This window comes from Struthio camelus, chromosome 14 (genome assembly GCF_040807025.1).
Source record: "Struthio camelus isolate bStrCam1 chromosome 14, bStrCam1.hap1, whole genome shotgun sequence".
Taxonomy (NCBI): domain Eukaryota; kingdom Metazoa; phylum Chordata; class Aves; order Struthioniformes; family Struthionidae; genus Struthio; species Struthio camelus.
Window position 1 is genome coordinate 10,660,005 of NC_090955.1, and position 22,923 is coordinate 10,682,927.

The window sequence follows — 22,923 nt, forward strand, 5'->3', positions numbered from 1 at the left end:
TTTCAAAGTAGCATTTTTCATGGGGAAAAAAGTGACCTGAATTTGAAGGTTAAACAAAACAAAGCAAAAAAGTTAAATAATCTATAAAGTGGAGTCTTTTGGGTCAGATGAAATGTTTCAGATCAATCCAAAATGAATTTAGCAGAAATCCCCCAACAAGTATTTCAGTTTGAGCAAGACAAGTCCCCTCCATCTCCCTAACATGTTTTTCATTGATCACTTCAATACAGACAGCATGGGCTGAATGTCAGGACTGCTGCATCAAGAGGTGCACCTTGTGGTCCTAGGAAGGAAGGAAAAAAACCTGGTTAGCCTGATGCATGGAAGAGAGCTGGTTTCCACAGCTGCTATTCAAGAGCAGATTTTGCTTTTGCCCACTACCATGGCTTACACCTGATAATGACAGAGCCCAAGAGAGCAGTGGAGGTGAGGCAGGGGTGGGCTTACTGGAGGAGGGGAACTCTCGAAGGCTGTACCAAGGGTAAAGCCCTGTTAAATGTCTGTGGAAAGTAACCTCAAAGACTTTAAAAAGGAAGAGGAAATTGGGTGGGGATCTCAGGAACTGAGCTGTGCAGAGCTGAGAGATGTAAGACCAGCAGAGGATTTCGGATGTCACACCGCCTTCCAGCACGGGGGGCTTCTCAAGGTCCCAGGCTTGGCTACTTCACCAGAAAGGTTCAGGAGCAAGGTAGAAGTCTTTGCACTCTCAGTGCAATAGTTGATTTCTTTCCATTCTGAAATGAAACTGACTGAGGCTAAATAATAAATTAGATTAATATACCAAGGTCTGGGCAAACATGATTGCACAGACTTTGTGTTTATATGGTTTTCAGACTGTTCATGATGTACATACCTGTAACAATTTTACATGGAGTTGAAAGTATATGATAAGAAATAATTCTTTATTAAAGTAAAAGATAGAGAGAAATTTAATTCACAGTGAGTGAAAACTCCAGCATCCACTCAGTGTTTTTGCCATTCAAGTTAGGAGCATTTCAGCAAGTTTTTGTAATGTTAGTAATAGTACAACTTGCATAGTTTGAAAACCTTGAAAATGAAAATGAGGAAGAATTGTGCTTCTGCCTTTACATCTAGAAAGAGAGAGCAGCAGAAAACCATTGGCCTAGACTGCTGCTCCTCATGTCTCTTAACTTCTGGGGAGTTATTAAAAGGATGTTTTCAAGGAAAAATATCTTTTTATGGTGTACAAACCATAGCAAGGGAGTCAGCCATGAAGCATACCTTTTGAAATGCAATTTCTGGTGTGATTCTCTTTAATAACTTGACCCCGGGCACCCAAAAAAACCACTTAAATTCCAGTGCTGTCAGAAAGGCTGTGATATGCATCTCAGGACTGATGAGTCATGTTTGCATATCTTGGATTCACTAGGCAGTTTGCTCACTTTCCTTAGAGATTTTCAGGATTCAGAGCATTTCCAGCAACAGTGCGCTGCCCCTCTTCTGCCCCGACAACATCGATCCTGGTCCTTAGGGGCTCAGTGGACCTTGCTATCTCTTATTTGACTCTCTGGTTGAGTAAGAGAGAATTATTCTGGAAGTGCTTTGTGCAAAGTGGAGGAAAAAACCCAAACCTGAGCCATGAAACCTGACTACATTTCATAAACAAGACCAGTGATAAAATGGTGCAAAACAGAGCTTGGGTTGAGACTGAAAGAGGCTGTAAACAGCAGCTATGATTTCTTTAGAGAAAAGAGGTAGCTGACGAATGCTCTGTTACGTAGCTGAAGAAGCCAATTGCTGCGGTTCAGTGTCGATGGATGGCTCTCACTGAGGTTATGCCTGGAGCTTAATTTTGACGACATGAAAGTAAGAACTGGTTCATTTTGAAAGTAAAAACTGTGGTGTGCATTGTATCTTGAGAGATTGTTTTCCCTGTTTTCTGCTAGCGTGTGACCGAGTGATGAACCTACATACCTCATGGAAAGCTGGTTGAGTTGAATTACCACAGCAACAATGCCAAAATGTACCTGGTGACTTCTTTAGTGAGGCTGGATGGGTTTTTTTTTTTATCAAAAAGTTTTCTTTGCTGAAAAAGGCTATCTTAAATATAACTCTTTCCTCCTGTATATAAGGTTTCTCTGGAAAAATATTTCAAATTCTTTTTTTTGGTAAAATGTGGAAATTTTCACAAATTAAATTTTAATGTTCTGGCCTTTTTTTCCAAACTGAATGGCAATGAGAAGACATTTCAGAATAGTAATACTTTCTGTAAAAATGGAAACTGCATTTAAAGAACTACTACTTAATATTAAGGCCACTTGCTGTGAAGATAACATTTCCTGTTATCATACTAACAGCTTTCCTCAATGAAATCCAAGTCCATTCAGCCTCACATCCTGGTTTCGGCAGTGGTCAGTAGCAGACATTTAATAAAAGAGCAGAAAAAGAGAGCAATTAAAGGGTGAAATTTCTCCCCATATGCCTTCATATGCCTTCCAACAGTTGTGGCTTAGGGAATTTTTTAAGTTGGATGTTATGTTCACATAATCACGTGTAATATCTTTCTTCCATGAACTTGTCCGGTCTTTCCTGGAACCTGTACAGAGTGCTAATGCTCACAACATCCTGTGGCAAGGAGTTTTATGATCTGTCTTTCGTAAAAAGGATTTTCCTTTGCTTATTTCATTCTGGTTGTCTGGTATTTTAATTTTTGTCCCCCATAGCTTGTATTTTGAGAAACAGTTTGAGAAATTTTTTTCCCATACCCTTGGGTTTTTTTCCCCCATACATTTGATCACCCTACTTACGCTTTTCTTTGCCTTCTCTGGAGAGGGACCTGGAGTTGTCTGCAGAGGTGACCTAGATTTATCTAGTGACAAAAAGCTGTTTCTGTTTTGTATTTTTTAAATCACTATCCTGTTCCTAATAGGCCCTAGCGTTGTATTTACTTTTTGATCAGTATGAAAGAAAGAGAGTATTTCTGGAGAGCTTTTCACAGTGACTCCAAGATCTTTCTTAAATGGTTGTATTTAATTTGGAGACAATCAGTATGTATATATAGCTATCTTTCCTCTGTACATGACTTTACATTTATTGCCATTGAGTTTTATCTGCCATTTTACCACCCCGTTGTGCCATGTGTAAAATACTTCACATCCAATTTTAGTTTTGAGTACCTGAAACAATTTTGTATATTCAGTGAAGTTTGTTACTCAGAATTCACATCGGTCTCTGTGTTACCTGTGAACGTGCTGCACAAGTCCTGTGGGACCGATCGCTCTTTCCTACCGTTTGCTACTTCTGAGCCTGTTACTGGGCTCAGAAACGCATGGGATGTTATCCCAGGACAGCTTCACTTAACTTTAAGAGCTTTTGGTGAGGGACATGACCCAAGGCTTTTTGGAAATTTGAAAATATTTTGGAAACAGGTCATTCCTGTTCACAAAATTACTGACTTCTTCGAAGAACTCCAGTATATTTGTGAGGCAAGATTTCTTCTACGATAGCCACGTTGGCTCTTTCTCATAGTATCACATTTCGTTAAGTGTCTGCTAATTCTGTTCTTTGTTGTAGTTTCAGCCAGTCAGTCAGATTTACTGAACGTAGTTCCTTCAGCCTTCGGTAAAGCCTTTTTAAAATCATTTTTTCATTTTTCTCTCTTTAATATTGAGATGAATTGAAGTGATAGGGTGTCACTGTGGCGTGCCACAGTAAGTACTTGGGCAATTTCATATCTAATACTATCGTGGTGCTAGTAACTTGTTACCAGTAATTTTATTCATTTATTCTCAAGCTTTTCTTAGTGACATTTCAGCTTGGCACAATTCCTCAGACATATATCCTGAATAAAAAAGAAAAAAGCACAACAAAAAGCTCTCTGATATCTGAACATCATTGATCTCTTCCATCATGAAAACTGATACAAAGAATGCAGTTAGGGTTGGGATTGGGGTTTGTTGTTGTTGTTGTTGTTCTTGTTTTGATTTTTGCAATGATTTTATCTTCCTTCAGCCTTTCTTTAATAGCTCAGTCTCTTATCAGCCCTGCCGACTCTTTGGTATGCTTTCTTTTTGGGTTGTGGTTTGGAAAAGTTTTTGCTATTTACTTTTCATGATTTTAGCATGTTGATAGGCAGAAATCCTTTTTTTTTGGCCTACTTTCCTACAGCTTCCTATGTAATGTGCCGAGAGTTTCAACTCTTCTGTGTTACCTGTTTGAACCTTTGTACCTGATTTCTACTTTTAAATAAGGATGTCCTTTTGCTTTATAGGGTTTTTTTGGCCTCTGTTAAACCGTATCAACTTTTCTTTGATCCCTTTAAAAGGATAGGGGGTGTATGTTTCTTCTGAACATCTACTATGGCATTTCTATGCAACCTCTAAAAATCCTGCCCTTTTAGCTGCAGCTTCTTAATTTCCTATTAGTAATAATTTTTAGGTAGCTCCTTTTTTACAGTTAAGCATTATTGCAGATCTAGTCTTCCTTATCACGTCACTGCAACTGTTTCAGTTACAGGATCAAGAACATTACTGTGGTTCCTCCTTTGTTACTCGATACAGTAAATATTTTCACTGTAAATATTTTCTCAACTACATGTTGGAGCTTTGCCCTCTCTGGTCCCGCATGTGGGACAAGCAGCTTTTCTGGGGCTGCTGCTGTGGAGATCCTGGCCTCCGGCTTCCTACCTTCCTGCAGATTTGCCACCTGGGTTTCCCTCCTGCCCCTTTTCGTGTTACCAATGTCCAATGTCCTGTTCTCCAGGACTCTCCTGATGCACGCATGGCCAACTATAAGAGGTATTTTATTACCTATATGTATATGTATGTATATAAAATGTATAATGTTTATATACCATTAACCTTTCACAAAACACAAGGGAACATTTAAAGCATGGCTGAAGGGAAGAGCCAAGCATGTACTGACTATTCTTGCATGGAGAAATGGAGGAGGTGTTAGGGATAGTGTTTTCTTTAAAATTCTGTTTGAAAACATACAAAGCTAAGGTATTTATCTAAGAAAAGGAGAGAAAGCTCCTCTTTTCCTGAGCAACTCTACTTCTAAATGAAAGAGCTTACCCTAATCCCTGCAGCAAGTAGTGATGAAAACCGAGAAATCCGACAAGAAAAGGCCTTTTTCTGCGGCTGCACAAGATTCCTCAGGCCAGTTAATTGTTCCCTTCTTCAGCAGCTTAAATTACCAAATCTCTTGAATATTCTTGACCTGCAGTAAAAGAATATGACTACTCATCCTCTGTATTACAGTTCCTTATGGGATGCCTCGTCATCCAACAGCAGAAGGGTCATTGTAAGAGACTTAATAATGCCTGAAGGTTTAATAACCTCTGAGGGGAAAAAATAGCTTGAATACAATGATCTTTAAAACCCAGAGCATTTTCTTTGACATATTATGCCAGGGAACACTGAACTGTGGCTGTATTGGATTGCTATATAGGAAGTGGCTATGAATTGACCTTGTAAATTTATTCTTTAGAAAATGTATTAATTTCAATATGACTCCTCCAGTTTGGAACAACAAAAAAAATTCTAAAACTTCCTATGAAGTGTAGATTAAAATATAATTTTAGAAATTTGAGAGGAGAATTAGAATTTTAAATTGTTTTGTTATGTGTCAATAATAAATCTGAATATGACATGCATAATATAATCTTATAAAATAGCCTATTTGTATTTATTAGGAAAATTTTATTCTTGAATTTCTTTATGAGATACCAGAACTGAAGTAATTTTGGAGAAAAAAAAACCCCTAAGACTCCTCTGTCAGGCCTAATCAGCTGGATGGTTCTCTCCTTTCATGGGAAGGCTTTATATCTGCAAGGTGTAGATACTTGTTCTGGTATTTATGATGGTGTTCCTCACACACTTCATAATCTGGTGGTAGGCAGAAGTTTGGATAGATCAGGGTTGGAATGCCAAAACTGTGGGATCTTAAATAGCTCTTTTTTACAGTGGTTGTGAAAAGTAAAGCCTTTGGGATAGTCTCAGGTTGAGTGCCCAACATTGTGAGTCACTTCTAGCCACCTTGGTCTCGCTCTGGTTACATTTACTCGGCCTCAGGACAGAACTCAAGCTAAATGCAAACCTGATTTCTCTAAGCTGTGTTTCTCTGAGTAATTTCCATCTTTGTCTGGCTGTTGCATGTACACCTGCTCATTTGCACACATGCAGACGACAATCTAGTACATATAGCTGAAGTATAAGCCAATCAATCTGTGTGTCTGGAGGAAAATAGAGAGATTGTTTATTTCCATACCTAATTACTCCTTATTAAAGAGCAACAGAACTTTTGACAGGACAAATTATTTTCTTATGTACATAATAAGAGAAAGTGACAGGCACTCGTAGTGAGGGAATGTAGAAAACATCACAATAATAAACTCTTTACTAAAAATGATAGGTAGCTACTGTGGATTTTTTTTTCCTACAGAAATATGGGTGATACTGAAAATGCTTAAAAGACAGAAAAGGGATAAAACATAAACCTCTGTAAGGAAGAAAAATGTCCTCCATTATGGTGAAAATACCATGGGGAAGTCCTGCAAAACAAATGTACAGAAGAATAACAGTTAATACCAGCTCTAGACTGGTAGATCCTCAGATGAAAGGGATATTAAAATCTGTGTTTTATGGCACTGAGAGGCACCGAGCTGAACAGGATCAAAGACACAGTATATATATTCACACTAGTAGGAAGTCCTGTTCTAAAGAGCTAATACTTTCCCGGGGTTGACAATGGCTGAAATAACCGCATGGCTGAACATGGAAAAATATCTTCTCTGTATGATGGATGGGATCTGAGGCAAGGGAGATCCTGTGCCTTTGCCAGAAAAATTAACAGTAGAGCCAGGAGCTGGACCATGCCTTCCTGTATGTTAGGCCCATGCATTTTCCACTGAATCTGCTGCTCTCCTAACCAGAGATACAGTGATGCTCACCTGTTTTCAGTGTAAGAAAATGACTAACCAAACTTTGCAGAAATTGCAACTAGGTGATTTAAGTCTTGAAAGAATAAGCTACTTTTTCCTCCCTTTTCCCAGAATCAAGAGGACTGAAAACAGCAGAATTTAACTAAGTTGATTTAGGAGAAATCTTGAATTCTGTGTCTGGCAAATAAGAAGCAAACTGCGATAAAGCCAGATGGCAGGTAGGGAATGCATAACAAGTTCCAGAAACATAGGAACAAACTGATTTACTGTGGGCTGTTGTAAAAAAGTGACTTACCAATTCATAAATTCACAGTAAGTCCGCTTCTGTATTATCAACTCTGTTATCTTCAGTCCTAAAGACAGATAACGCAGAGCACAAATAGTCTCCAGTCCTTTCTGTCTCTGTCACCTAAGTCACAGAGTTCCTTTCTTTATGCTCGTGCTTCACTTTTCCCCTTCTGTGACGTTTGGTGATTGTTTCTGTGTTGCTTCAGATCAGCGGAGGCGCTTGGGCCGCGCACAGGAACGAGACGGAGGACCTGCCGGCTGCCCTTGGAGCGTGGCACAGCCAGCGGTGCAGCCCCCAGCACCTCTTCTCTGCCTCCCGCCGCAGCCCTGGCTGAGGGCCAGAGCGTGCCCATGCTGGGGGCACAGGCTCGTCTGCCCTCAGGGCTGGTTTAGACGAAAAGTGCTGCAAAGATAACTCCTTCCCTGTTATTTTTTCATCTCGGGCCTTACCAGCACCCCAGAGCCACGAAGGCAGAGAAGTACAGTGTGGTATTTCCCTTGCTTTTTCACATGAAATAAATTTTTAATGAGGACCAATTACAGGAAATGCTTACAATGTTTCTCTGCTGCAGCTAACATTAAACTTTTAGCAGCTCTCTTCCTGAGCCGTACTGGAATCCAGTACTTCAGTGTGCTGGAAGGAGTCCCTAACACATGCCAAAACTGATCTCTAGGATCAGCTTAGAGCAAGCAGGGGAGATGCAACACCGCTGGCCGTGCTCCCGGGATTCCAGCGTGCCCGAGCGAGGGACCCTTGGTGTCCTGTGGACAGGACCCCGTGAGGCTGCTGGAGAAAAGGGGCAGAAGGAGGGCGCTTGACTGCCCCTCTGCGACAGGTCACCATACCCTGGCTTTCCACATTCTCTCTGCCCGGTATGAGCTGGGGATGGAGGCTGGAGGGCTGCGTGTTCAATCGCTGAGGCATGCAGGCAGCTTGCTGTCACGTGAGCTGTCTTCCCTGTGCTCTCCTGTCGGGTAACTGGATATGAATCTGTGATGTGATGATGACTTCTATGTCTTGGTTATGTGGTGGAGAGGCAGCTGGTCATGGCAGGGAGCAGCTGCAACGTATAGCTTAAAAGCACTGCAAAACATCATGTGCTATATTATCTTATGAAAACACAGGGCAGTGCTGACCTGTGTCACTAACAGAAGTCAGATGGAAGCTGTGCTTGCCCAGCACCTGTGATACCTAGACCCTGAGTAAAGTTTATTACCTGAATGCTGAGTTACCTGGGAAGGAAGTTAATTTTGGCCAAAGTAGCAAAAGCTACGTCTCCTTTGTTGTCCCTGGTGTGACTGTGATCTTGCAGGCTAAGTTGTCTTAACCTTGTTAGCTAGCTTGGAGAATACTTCAAATGCAACTGCTTGGGTAGCCAAAGAGAAAATGCTCAAGAAACTTGCTGAAGGAGCTAGGTAAATGTGTGTGCAGTTAGTCTGTGCTCAGCTCTGGACGGCTACAACCCTTGGGGTTAGCTAGCTGAAAGCAGGAGGGGGCACGGGAGATGAGCTGAGGCCAGTGATGAAGGGACAAAGATCTGAGTCTGAACTTGAAGAGGTATCTGGCTGATTCAAGTTGAACATCAGGAGTGAAGGTGCATTTGGGAAGATAATTGCTGAAATACAATTTGGGTTTTTCTTGGTAGCAAACCAAATCTGAGAGGGATGAACGTTGAACATTGTTCAGCCTCTGCCTATGTACAAAGTATTGCACTGCTTCAATCTCACACAGATGCTGAAATAATTGCTAAAATTATAAATAGCCCCTTTTAAAACAGCAGGCGGATTATTTACACTGTGCAGAGACAGGCTTTACTCTTCAAGTCTTATGCTGGTTTAGAGTAAGATGAATCTTCAGCGCACACTGCTGTTAGGATGAGACAGCAAAGGCAAACATAGCATCACCTTTAATTAGTAACAGACAGGTCTGATTCTTTACTCATACTTGAATTTTGCACCGGTGCAATTTTAGAGATTTCCATCAAGTTACTCCAGATTTGCACCAACTGAAATGGAAAGAGTTTGCTTGATGTGCAGATTAAAGCTTGGAAGCAAGAAGCACAGAAATGTAAAGCAGAAGCTGGTCCATGGGAAGGGAATAGAAATGAGAAAGAAGAAGAATTATCCTGCTTTAACCTAATGTTGTTAATCTATATAGCCCATTATAATCTCGAGTGTCCTGCTTAGTGAAGTATGCAATCTGTAGTGCTGGTTCCTGCACAAGCAGTGTATCTAATATAAAGGACTGGCTCAACATCCATCATAATAATTACTGTGTCATAATTTTCTGCCCTTCCTACCTCTGCTGTGAAGAGATAGAAGAGGCCTTTCAAGTAACTGGAATTTTCGCCGAAAATTTCTCAGTGTTTTTTATATGGAAATCTGTATTTCTGCTCTATTTATTTTACAGGTTTGGGTAGAGGCTTAATTTAAATATCTGGAACCATGTCTATTTCTTTTAGTATCTGAATTTCGCCAACTGCAGTGATAGAGAGCAGCAAGCATACTAGAAGTTACAGTTGAAAAAGGTTCCCCAAACCCTTCGTTCAACCACTTCTAGATTCAGAGAGAGTTTGACTCCAGAGTTAAATCTGAAGCAGTTAATATGGACATTACAGTTCCGAGTGGATAAAGTATTGGTCTCTGCTCAAGGCTTTTGGTACAGAAGGAGTCATAAGTAATTTTAACAAGAGCTTGAGCTCTCCCAGGTCTGTGAAATGGCAGTGTCAAAAGACGGCACTGCGGGCCCCATCTTACGCATGTGTGTTCGCAGCATCGTCTTAGCTTAATTTTTTAAATTTAAATTGTTAATTCTCATAGCTGTGGAGTAAAGCTTAAAAGTGTACATGAAACCAGCGCATTAAACCAGTACAGTTAACATCTACTGGAGTCTGCAGAGAGCCAGAAACAAGACCTCTGAGTTGTTCATCTCAAAGGCAGGTTACCTCCAGCTGCTCACAGCAGTTGACTTCGCCTGGGCAAAAAGGATCGTGCAGCAGCTCCATCCAAGTACATCCACCCTGGCTGTGCTTGCACCCACATGGAAGACGTGTTCATTTGGCCAGCAGGCTGGTAGCGCTGTCCTTGTTTTTACAGGCATAACTGATGCTTTCTGCACTGGACCATCGATGCCTTGATATTTTGTTATCCATGCATTTTCCTGAAACAAGAGGCCTGTGCACTTTTTTTATGCTGCTGATAAGTGATACTTCTGCTTCTCATTTCTCTGTTTCTGAGGGACTGTCATCACAATAAATGAGCATTGTTACAGGAAAGGTACTGCAGGCTGCAAAGCAATGATTTATACCTGCATTTGGGATGCGCTGATGAAGCTTAGAAGCCGGCTGATGGGACCTTAGCCACAGAACGTAGGACAGTACATTCAAAGACCTTAGACTGTAGCAAAATCGAATGATAGCTTTCGGAGATTGAGAAGGCTAGCATTTTTACATCAATACTTCACTAAGGCAAGCCCGCATAAAGAGTTTTATTGCACAAGAAAATAATTCAGTCACTGAAAAGCAATAACAAGATTTCTTACTATGGTAAATGTGCCATAGTAAGTGCTACTGAAGTAAATACGAAGTCTCAGTTCCACAGAGGGATCCACTTGACAGAAAATGTAATAGGGATAAAAACCAAAATTGACCTGATTCTACAGACACTTTAGGTGTGTAGCTGTTTCTGTTTGTATGTTTTGGCTTTATTTTTAATTACAGAAACATTATTTTTCTGCCTTTAGATGTTTTAAAAGCTCCATCTTTCTGATGTGTGCATGCACAGAAAACAAAAAATAGCTTTGGGCTTTGGTTAGGAAATGCAGTGAACTTGCTCAATTGTTAAGTGAGGAAGAACAATTGAGAGTGAAACATGCACTAGATCTTTACATTTATTCTCTGCAGTTTACTGATAATTTATTTGGCTTTAACAAATGGCGTCTTCCTCCTGTGCATTTTTTTCTTTCGTACGTTGTTGTATACAAGAGCTTAGGAAATGTGTGTCCATGTGCCTGCCTTTACACACGTGAGCAGTGTCATTAAGAGCTAAGACCTGCTTAGGCAGATAGGATCTACCTGGGTAGATCCATTTGTGTTTTATTCTCAACTCTGTAAATATTTGCAGAATGGCTGCAGGGGGGAACCTGTGCCTGCCTAGACAGCTTTCTGGCATTGCACAAAGCGTACTTCCTGCAAAACACACAAAAATAGTTTTGCCTTTCATGTCTTTCAGCTACAGCAGCCTTAACAGGGACAAGAATAAAATAATGATCGAACAGGAATGTGAAATTTAAGTTGATGATGTCTCTTTTAAAAATATAAAACCTGGTTGGATTAAATATGAGCCCCAAGGATTCCCCCTGCACAATGAGCTGCCATCCCACAGTACGACCTGGGAGAGATTTTTCTGCTGCAAAGGAAACTACAGCAGCCTCAATAGCAAATGTTGAGTTCAGCTGAAGCTGGCATTAAATCTAAATTTTTGAAATCTGAATATTGAAAGCCTTTTAAACTACCTAATATTATTCTATTACTGGAACAAATCTAACAGTAAATTGAAAAAAAAAATAGGAACCTTCTAAAAAATATGCCTTCCCCATCCATTTTCAGCTACAGTATTATGTAAAGATGACAGTTATCAGCTATGTAGAAGAGCAGCTATATTAAATGTTAAATAACCTTTAACAGCACCAAATATTTAATCATAAAAAATTAAATTGACAGTGGTGTGGTTCACATAGTATCCCCTCGAAAGCCTGACAGCATCATTTCTCATATATATTGATAAGTACAAGACATCCATAAAATTGTAGGCTCTGTAGTCTTCTATTTATGAGAGGCTATCTAAAACTCATTCATTGCAGGTAATATCAGTAAGTCAATTCAGCTTAGTCTGATAGCTCATAACTTTTCAGACTGTTGTATTTACTGAGCCATAGACTATCCTTTCTTCAAGTGTACTTGAGAAAATGACTTGTACTGTAAGACTATTTCTTCTCAAAGTATAATCAAATGCTTTAAAATGAACTCCAGAACTGCAAATTCAGAACAGTATTAGACCTTGGTAATAATATAAAAAATGCTGCTTTAATAATGCTTTGAAAGTTGCGCAGAATATTAGTAGTGTTTTTCTGTAACCCACCCAGAAAACCATCAGTGGGAGCTTGATGCCAGGCTTAGACCCATTTCGCAGGGTAGCAGGAGTCCCTGTAACAGAGCTAATAACGATTCAGTTATAAATGGAAGAAATTCCTCAGTATGTGACCCACGTGACTTGTGGGTGGAGAATCGGCATTGCAGGGAAAGCGGGGACGGCAGGCCGCTTGGGGTTGTGGATGTGATAACACGTGGCCACGTGCAAACCTCCCGAGCAGCGAGCGCCAGTCTGTTGGCCTTGATGGTGTTGACTCTCCCTGTCTCAGATGCTGAATTTGATCCACTGACTTTGGGGGCTTATTTTAGAGGTTGGTCCTGCTGCTGCTAAAGTAGTGGTGCAATGTTAATTGGCTGTAGTGTTTCTACAGCAGTCCCTTACGGAGGGAGACCGTGCTTTCACGCTTGATGTTCTGGCTGCAGAGCAGAGAAGCAGGCAATAGAAATTCACAGGTAAAGCTGTCCTGAAAATGTTCTGGTAGCTGCTTTATTTAAATTGGCTTGGACAGATTGTTTCTGTTTGGGATTAGGGAATGGGATCGGAAACCCACAGAAAAACTCGTGTTGACTTTAACGATCTTCTCATTGAGAATCGAAGCTGTTGTATAGAATTTGCTTGTAAACAAACTGAATTTACATGAGACTCCTGTAAATATTATCTGTTATTAAAGGGAGCCAAATAGAGTCACAGCTGCCCTGAACTGAAGCCTAAAACTGAAACAGAATTTGAGCACCAGTGTGCCCAGGTGGGGGACCTTCCCTTCCCTTCTTACATCATCTATTTCTCTCCTTCGTTTCTTGTAATCACTGGGAGCTGGAGCTAAAGCCGGAGAGAGAGGCTGCTTTTCCCTTTCTGTTAGCAATGGCCAGATTTGCTCTGAAATTACTTCTATCTATATTTCAAGCAGTGAATTGCGGTTTTGGAGGACTTCAGGGTAAAGAATTGTGTTACCAAGCCCTTTCATAATTTTTAGATTTCTGTTTCACTGCCTTATGGCTGCTGGTGTTTAGACAGCGTCGGCTTTTAGGGCTGAAAACACTGAAAACATTTCCCCTGGGGACTGAGCTGCGAATGTGAAGCTGCGTGCCCCTGGGCCAGGGGCAGGGCACGAGGCTGCCTCGGGCTAGAGGGGGCTGGACTGTCTCTGTTGGGATCGGCTATGTTCCCAGCCTCAAAGTGTCTGAGAGCTGGGGGCGAGGGCAAAAGCTGTGTACAAACACTGCAAAAATAGTATGAGGTAGGTTGGAGGGATAGGGGGAGAGAGAGAGAGAGATGGGGAAGACTGGCAGAGGGAATGTTTGCAGGGATTCTGCCCAGAGCAGGGGGGGTGGTGACAGGGCAGGGAGAGGTACTAGCCCATCCAGAAGATTTTAAGTAATTCAGATATGAGAGCAACATTCAGAAGATGGGGCAGTACTTTAGCTATGAACCCACAGCCCACTGATCTCTGTCAGGGACGTGTTGGTCATTCTGCGCAGAATGACTGACTTCTCCTGCAAAAGAAAAAGGGTTTTGGGTTTCATTGGGTTTTAATTTGGGTTTTCTTGATCCTAGGGTAAAACTGTTGGCAGTGGCAAACTTATTACCTGAGAGCAAAGGTATTTACAACGGTGTCTCAGTCTCTCTCAGCTGGCCCAGCTGCACATAGAGCTGCAGCCTGCAGCCCTGCCTGCCATGCATAACCAGCGTCTGAGAGAAGAGCACAAGCAGAAGTTGACCTGCAAGAGCAGCAGATCAGCAGTGAGCGCTCAGATATAAGGCCCTTGTCAGCATGCTAAGTACCTGGGCTGAAGGGTTCATCTGCCTGACACCATAAAATCCTAGGAGGAGTAATCACTGCCCCAACAAGCAGGAGAGAAATAGAGGAGATGATCTGGGCTCTGAGGTTAGGGGAAGGCAGAGGGTCACAGTAAGACAAGTATGTGAGATTTTGATGTCCAGCAGTGTGCAGGGACTATAAAAGCCCTGGAGCAGAGCAGGTGAAAACTATCCTATATACCGGTTCCTCACTGGAAAGAGGACTGAGGAGCAGATCAGAGGTTTCTGCTGGGAAAGTTCGAGTTGGTTTTATTTTAAATTGGGAAAATTTGACAGAGACGTTCTGTATTTGCTATCAGTCATGCCGTGAGCCATCATGGGGTCCTACAGATGTTGTAGCTGGAGGCCCCATGGTCATCCCTTCACCCACCTGGGTTATTGTTCCCGTGACTGCCTGAGGGACTTGTCTCTGTGCATTACAGGAGTCCATAGGCAAAGTCTGTGCTGTGGAGTCTGAGGAGGAAGGGTAATTCCAACACTTTGATATATTTTTGTCTTAATTCGGCACAAAAATGCAAATCTTGAAACTTTTCACAGCACCCATGTCTTCATTTGGAATTAAAAAGGTGGCATAACATAACTGCACATGGTAACTGTGTAATAAACCTGAGTTCTTGTACGATACTTTTCATAATCTTGAAATACTTTGCCAGAGGGAAAGGCTGCTGATGCTGTCCCCATTTTATAGATGTAGAAAGGAAGGCAAAGAGGGACGAATCAATTTAACCTGCAGATTTACCCAGACTGAGCTAAAAATGGTGACAGTCCAATCATCTCGGCAAACTTGACAGCACAGTACACTAGGCAAGCAAGAACCGGGTCTTTGTGCCTAACACATCCCCCAAACACACTGAGATGTGTCTTTTTCACTGGGGCAGGAATGTCACTTGCTGACACTGCTGGTTAAATAACCAGGTGTCTCTCACAGCTGCCCTGAGTCTACTGCTGATTGTAGTGGATATTGCTGTACAATAGCTTCCCTTCCTCCTAGCTTGATAGCTCTTGTGCTTTGTACACATGCTTTATTTCAAAGCAAGCTGACTTTTCGGTTGCAGGTGCCTTCTCTGCTGTGTGGTTGGTGAGTGGCCAGATTTTTGACAGTAGAATGGAGCTTAGCCAGGGCATGCCATTAATGTTACTGCCTAAGTACAAAGTGTTTGGGGATCTCTTCTGGCCACAGGGGTTGAGATCTTGTTTTACCTCCTCTGAAAGACTGTGGCTCTGGCAGCATCAACATCCTTGGTTAGGGCAAGCTCAGATGGAACTAGGTCATCTGAGCTGACACACCGAGACCTGGCTTCATCTCCAAGTACAGAACAGCCTTTTTCTGTAACAGGTCAGTGGAACTGAGAGATGTCTGGATGAGAGCTGGCTGAGTTTGGGAGCAAATGTTGTTGTTGACAACTGCAGATTTGTCAGAATGAAAATGGAGTGCAGGAGTGTGCTTGGTTCAGTGAGGGCTTTGCCAGGAAACGGGTGCACGAGGCTTCTAGGCGCAGCCAGAGAGATGATGCTGATGGTCTAGCGGGTGAGTGGGACCCAAATCTGTCATGTTCCAGGGAAATACCCCAACTTTTGGAATTTAAGGTATCTGCAGCAGTTTCCTGATAAACTTGATAAACTGCAAAATGCCTCCAGATTCTACTGGTGGGGCTGGGAGCCACTTCCAGGATCTTGACAATGTAGTTAAAGCAGACAGAAAAGGTTGCTGTGTGCTGTGCTTAGGGTGTAGCATTGCCATGTCCTGGAACAATCCTCTCGATTTGAACTCAGTCCTTCTGCATGGTTCACCTTAGAGCTATTAATGCTACTGCAGCATCCATGCTCCAAGCAATAATAGGATTAATTGTTTTCTAAGCTGGCAGTATGTCTTTTAACATATGCAGTATGCAGGAGGCAGGCAATAAATAACTGAAAGAAGCGTACAGAGCAGTGGCTCCCACTGAGGATTTTACTGAGCATATAGGGAAATTGATTCTGTTAAACTTCACTTGCTGGAGTGGAAAGTTAAAGAAGAGAGAAAAAATGCTAAGAAATAGAGTGGTGCATAGGACTGTCATCTTCATTTTAGGATTCTCTCTATAAAATGCACATCAGAGGTGCGGAAGGGCTTTCTAAGGAAAAGGAGCTTTGGTACAATGTCTCGGGGCAGAGGGGAACACAGCACTTGATATGCTGTTTAAAAGGCTGACGGAAAAGCTTTAAAAAAACTTGCTGCCTGTTCCAGATCCTGATTCAAGGGTCCACTGTGCAGTCTTTTCTCAGTCAGCGTTTCTGATGGAAACAGTGGGATGCCAGACTGAAAATGAAATGACTGCAGACAGTGAAGTGTGGCCCTCGCTAGAGTTATGCTCTGATCTTGAGACTGGCAGCATTTGGGCAGATGGCAGTCCCCACGGACACCTCGTCATCTCCAGCAGAGCCCTGGCAGTCTCTGAGAAAATCCCCTGACTTTTCACACAGGGGAATGAGTGAGAAGACCAGAAAGGTCCTTAATGACCTGAAAATCAATTAATCAAAGAACTAATCTTTCAATTGGTTCTTTCAAAGGAGACTCTTTCCTCCCTTCTTAATGAGAGATACTATAACAACTTTTTTTTCCACAGTTCATCTTGGTGCTCTCGATCTGCCACTGGTTGTTCTGAAGCGAGACCTCTGCCAGGTGTGAGGTTAGATCTACAGGGCAGGTGCCAGAATCCTGGCTGGACGCCCACAGCTGTGTTTTAAGGAATTACATGCTGATAAGTCTAAAGCTGAAACATTCTAAATGAGAAGAACTTCCTTTTGTGTTTTTTCTTACTATGCTCTTAAAGTAGGCAATAATAACAGGCTCTCACAGCTGTGGCACGCTCCTGGAGCTGCCAAAGGGCTTTTCTTCTAAAAAGCAGTGAAATAGAAGATCCCCTGCTGCAAAGATGCCCATAATTTACTGTGCTCACATGACTGTGCTCTTCTTCCCTTAGGCATTGGCTTGAGGTCAGTGTCCTTAATTTGTAGCTTATCAGACAGAAGAATAGAAGTGAGGATCTGGTGAACTGGCTACTGACTTTAGTTCCCCCCTCAGTCACCAGCTTGTTGGATGCCCTAGATGGGGCCACCCAGGGCACGTCCCTGCGGACGTGTCTCCGCAACTGGCTCCAGATAGACGGGTGCCCTTGTGCATGCCAGCCGGCTGCACGCGAGGCGGCTCCCGTCTGGCAACCATTAGCACAGTGCTGCGCTTAGGGAAACAGAGCGGCAGAGTGCAGCCTTTGGGCTTCCAGGCCGAAACAGATCCACATCCAGCCAGTATGGGCAGAGGAGCTTGCATCTATCTGCGCCGGTCTGCGTGAGCGCACCCCTAATCTCCCTGTGTCTTGGTTCTGTCAAAGGGGGCTAATAGCCCACTGCATCATTGAGGTAGTATGGGACAAAAATCTATTAATCATTGCACAGTGCTGAGACAGATGGGTTTCATTCCCGGAGTAAGTACGTAGATAGAGCATGGTCATCTAAAGCTAACGTTAACGCATTGGTATCTGTGATTTACATAAACTGGTTACCGAAACCACAGTTGGATGGCGCTAAAGAGCTTCTGGTCTATTAAGTGTTTAATTTGGGATATACAGTTCAATCATGGAGTGATCTGTGGTCTTGAAGTGCCAGAAGTGAAGATTTCCGTTGCTTGGTTTGTGATGCAAGAGCAGGAGGGATTAGTGTTAAAAATAAACAATGTCCTTGACTGGGCAGGCAGACAGAGAGATCCCTTCAAATGCAAAAAGGCATGACTGCCTTCATCTGCATCCTTTCTAACGTCCGGAAAAATCTTGCCCCAACTACAGAACTTACTGGCAAATCATGTCTCACATTCCGGAGGAAGAGATTTATCTTGGAAAGGTAATAAAAGCCTCTGTTACACAGTTGTCAGCTGGGAAGATACAGTATTGATTGATTTGGGAGTTTCATTTGATTGGTTGCATTAGTGATTACAATATTGATTGGTTTCTCATGCTGTGTTTGTTCGGTGCACTGCTCTGTTGCAGCACGAATTAGTCCTCCTTGCCGCCTGCTGCATGTTTTTCAGGAGAGGAGTCGGGCAGAATTCATTTTTCACTAGACAGAGTCTTACACAGTAATTAACTGAAAGGAGGCTGGCGAGAATTACTGAATTACCCGGGGAGCACAGCAGAGTCGGAGTTTTTTCAGGCATGTGTAAATAAAGAAATTTGCATTCTCCAAATATTTAAAGCAAATATAGTATTCAAAGGCAAGTGTGTAATTTGAAAAAGTGCAAAACATAATAATAGCTGCAAGCGGATTCAAAGCCTTCCTGCCACAGCTGAGGCAGATGGGAAATCTACAGAACAGCCACTGAGCTGCCCCTTGTCACGCTGTGGCTAGTGAGGAAGAAGAGGGTGATGGCAACTTCCCGCTTCAATTCCAGCCCTGGCATGAGATTTGCTAAATGGCTTGTCTTGCTTTGTCTTCATCTGCCTTAATCAGCGCTCATGGCCGTGGGCCTGAAGAGCTGCTGTTTGCAAGGACGTACAAATGAGTTGGTCTGAAATGAGAAGTCATTCTGCTGTAGTTGGGCAACACGCATTGAACCCGAATGGATCCACAGGAAGCACCTGACATGGGAGGGTCCTGACCGTTGCCTCGAGGTCACGTGAATTGTTTCTCTAATGATGGCTTATGTCCCCAATGGAGAAGGGTTTGCCTACCTGCGGTTGGAGATGGGCACATGTAACCAGACATCATGGCAGGCTCCATCAGAAGAAAATTTTTTAACATGAATTTTAAACATTCACTCTCAGTCATCCCATCTGGTATGAGATACTAATTAAAAAGGTGAGACATTCCTAGGCCTACATGTGTAATTTGTAAAGAAATAAATATGCTCAGAGTGTGAGACAATGTCGCATGGTGTTGCTGTTGCACTGAACCAAATTTTTGTCAGTACTGGATACCACAATTAACTGCTATGCTAATTGATATACTCCAGAGCAAGGCTATAATCCTTGGGTTGTTTTTGCCACTGTTAAAACTAAAGAAAGGTGGAAATTACTTATACTCATTTACTTGACCTTTTCCCAAATTGAAAGAATTAGGAATGAGCAGAGCAGTGAGAACCTTAGAGGTAAAAGTCACACTTGAAATAAGCTTATTTCTAGTAAAGAAGTACAAAAAGGTAAACGAGTAGTAAGAGAAGGTGTTACTTTTCAATGATAAAAGTGTGTGCATTTGTGCATGCATATGTGTATGCACATACACTGGGAAGCAGGAAAGGGTTAAAAAACAGTTAAATGAAAAATAGAAGCCTTCAATTTTAATGCACTTTCTGACCCTTAATAGTTGTTGAGATGAAGGGGACTGGACAATAATTCAGTTGCTGACTTCTTTACAAATATTTCCATGGGACAAATCCCTAAATTCAAACAACTATGCCTTTTACACAGAGATTAATCTTAAATTTAACCCACAGTTTAAAATTAACAGTCAATCCCAAAACCATTTTGTTATGTCTTCAGTGTTGAAAATATAATGCTTTCTGTGAAATTTTCAGATAGTCATTATATAAATTCACGATAAAGATGATTGTTGTTAACAACAATAAATTGCCACTTTCCGCTCTGCTCTGTTTAGATTGTTGTGTTCTCTGTGTAGATTGACAGCTAATGTCTGAAGTTCTTTTTGTCTGAAAAGATTGAGTGGTCTTAGATGGGATGAAAAAATCCCCCCCAAAACTGAGTTGTGGTTAAATACCTGAGAAAAATACGAAAATACATTAAAGAAGCAAGAAACACTGGTGAAATTTTTACTTGTCAAAACCCCCACAATTTTCTGAGAAAACCCACCTCTTTCTGCTGAACTGTTCTGGAAATACGGTGTGGCCAGAGCGGTGGCTGAAACAGGCAGCGTAAAGGGCTGCTGCCCCATTGCCTTGCGACAGGGAGCCCGGCATTTGCGTGGGGGCTACCAGACTCTCTGCTTTCCTGCAGCCACCAAAACATCCTGCTTCTAAGGTCCAAATGCTCACAATGCAGAAGACATCTGTCTCCCTATACAGAACTACATAAATTGTTGTCCTATGCAGACCTTGTGCAGAAGAAGGGAAATGGCTCATCATTTATGCATAAACCTACTTGTTGCAAAGTACTGTTTGGATACATCGGCGCATATCTGCTTTACTTGAAATATAACGACCATCCAAACAGTCACATGGTCAGTCACGCAACTGGTCGGACAAAGGCCCAGTTTATGGACAGACATGGGTATTGCATCTGGCTCTGCTTGAAAATATGCTTCATAAGAGAGAGGTTTTGATGTTCTGAGAAAGCAATTGTATTTAATGAAGGTCACCCCTATGCAAGGTGAAACTGCTGTATGGCATCTCTCTGACCTAGAAATCAATTCATATTGCTGTTTTCCAAGGCAACTGCAACTTTGGCTTGAAATCCATTCTCCACATCTTTCAATCAGGCTTTCTTGTTCATTATAATACATAGAGATCTGCTATGCCATGGATGTATGATCATTAAATTGGGGGAAAAACTGCTACTGTGCATATGCTGACAACCAATTTATTCATTGCAAAATAGTGAAGCGTTGAGTATCCATTCCGTGTCAGTTGGAGGGCACTGTGCTATATTTGTTGCCATCATCATTGTAAGGGTTACAAATGATCTACCTGGAGCTCAGCATATATCTTGTAGGATGAAGTGTCAACACAAAGATAATAGGGGTGAATTTAGAGTACAGCTTTAGGTATGCTTGCCGCTTTGCACTGCAAGTCAATAGATGTTGGCTGGAAACTGTGCAAAAATAAAACAGTGGAAGAAAAGTCTAATTCAGTAACCTCACTTTAGGTGTTTTTATTTGGAAACCAGTTGTCTATCCTGCCCAACAGTGACAACATCTAAATACAGTAAAAGTGATCATCTTTTCAAGAAAACATTTTTGTCCTAATCTTCTTTTGTGTACTTGTCACGAGGAAGTACATGGAACGAATAATCAGGAGAGCAGATGGCATTTTGAATAGTGGGTCTATTCAGTCATTTTCAAATCTCTAATTGGTCATTGGTTTTAAATGTTAATATGCTTCACTAGTAAATCATTTCTATTCTCTCTTTTTGATGTTTGCAAAGAATTACAGAAGAAATAGATATATTACTAACTATGGTACCAAAAAAACAGCATTCAAGCGACAGTACTATGTAGCTACAGTGAACTCCAGAAAATTTGAAAAGGATGACTGCAATTCAAGCTGATTAACTAGTGACAGGCTGAAAAGAAATGCTGGGCCATATTCTGTTCTGGTATAAACTGGCCAAACTATAATGACCTGGCTGGAACTGTGCTGATTAACCCCAGCAGAGGATGTAGTTTGGTGGCTGTACCTACATCTTTCCTTCATATGGCCTTTCTTGACTAGATAAGAATCATCTTATCTAGGAGTGTCTCCTGTAGTACAGCAAGAGGGAACTTGTCCCAGCAAATTTAGATCAAAACAAATAGATCTGAACTTTCATTGGACGTGCATGGCATTAGATTATGGATGAAATGCTACACTAGACGATTTTAACTCACTTAACATACTGACTGGGGTATGAAGCCAAGGTGGGAAACACCTTTAGAGGAGGCATGTCAGTGTGCGTGCCTACACAATACTCCCTTGACAGGTCGCCTGCTACAGTTAAGGTATGTGTTCCTTCTGTACCTGGTGACCATCTAGTACCTTCTGGTTTGAAACGTTACTGGTGCTGGAGGAGGAGACAGTGTCCACAGAGCAGGGCAGAGGCTTTGCTGAGAGAGAGCATTTCTACTAGAAAGAAAGTTGCAGAAGGGAAACAAAAAGAAGCCAGCCAAAGGATGAGGGGGGAACTCGGCCTGACATTTGAAGAAAATTGCTCAAAGTTGGTGTTTTTTTCTAAGAATACATTTTTTGGGGAAACTTTTTGGTGAAATACTGTCTCTGTGCCCTGTTGTGATCCATATTCTCTCTTATACTGTCTTTTTCTCTCATATTTCTTTCTTTTTACTTTCAGTGTTGTCCCTGAGAATATTTACTTCAGACTTTGCCTGGAAGCCTTCTGTAAAGAAGTGTTTGGTGATGTTTCTACCTAGAAACATTATGAGACAGGGAGACACAAAAGAAGGAAATAAAGAAAGATGGAGAAAGTAAGGCTTGGAAAAGGAGCAGGTACAGATGCTATATTAAGGTACAGAGTGGAGTAAGGTCTGCCTTGGTGACTATATAGAATGGCGTTCTGACTGTATGATAGTGTATAAGTCAGATCAAATACCTAACAGGTAACTGTGGATTTAAAGTGGATATCTATGCCCATGTGGTCAGCATTTGAGTATAAGAAATACCTGCAGTACCTCTGGAGAGAATAGTGGGCCCTGACATTGCCCTAATATGCGGGCTAGTAGAACAGCATTAACACAGCTCAAAGGAGAGGCACCAAATCCAGGGTTATTTGCAGAAAACAGTGTTACAGATTATGACAGAGGCAAAGTGAGCGAGGGGGAGACTAGACAGAAGCCCATCAGACTTACTTTGCTAGGTCTCTCTCTTCCAATTTGATATGTACCTCCATTACCGGGGCTTGGGAACGCCATCTGTTCAAGATACATTGGCAATAGCAAGGCGCTTCGTGGACTTTAGAGAACCTCTGGCATTGGTGAGGGCGCAGAGAGCAGTGCTTGGGATGGGGTTTCTTGAGGGGGGAGTAGGTGGTGGTAAAGAAAAAGATGGCCATCCAGGAGGTGCCACCTGC

The 22,923-nt window shown here is 42.0% G+C and overlaps 1 protein-coding gene across 1 annotated transcript in view; it reads left to right on the forward strand.

Moving 5' to 3' along the window:
* The first annotated feature begins 520 nt into the window (after window positions 1–520).
* The window catches only part of LOC104144696 (uncharacterized), a 136,503-nt gene continuing 114,100 nt past the window's right edge, over window positions 521–22,923 (forward strand). Inside the window, exon 1 of the mRNA XM_068906904.1 lies at window positions 521–688. The gene's annotated coding sequence lies outside the window, so the exon portion shown is untranslated. The remainder of the gene's footprint in view (window positions 689–22,923) is intronic.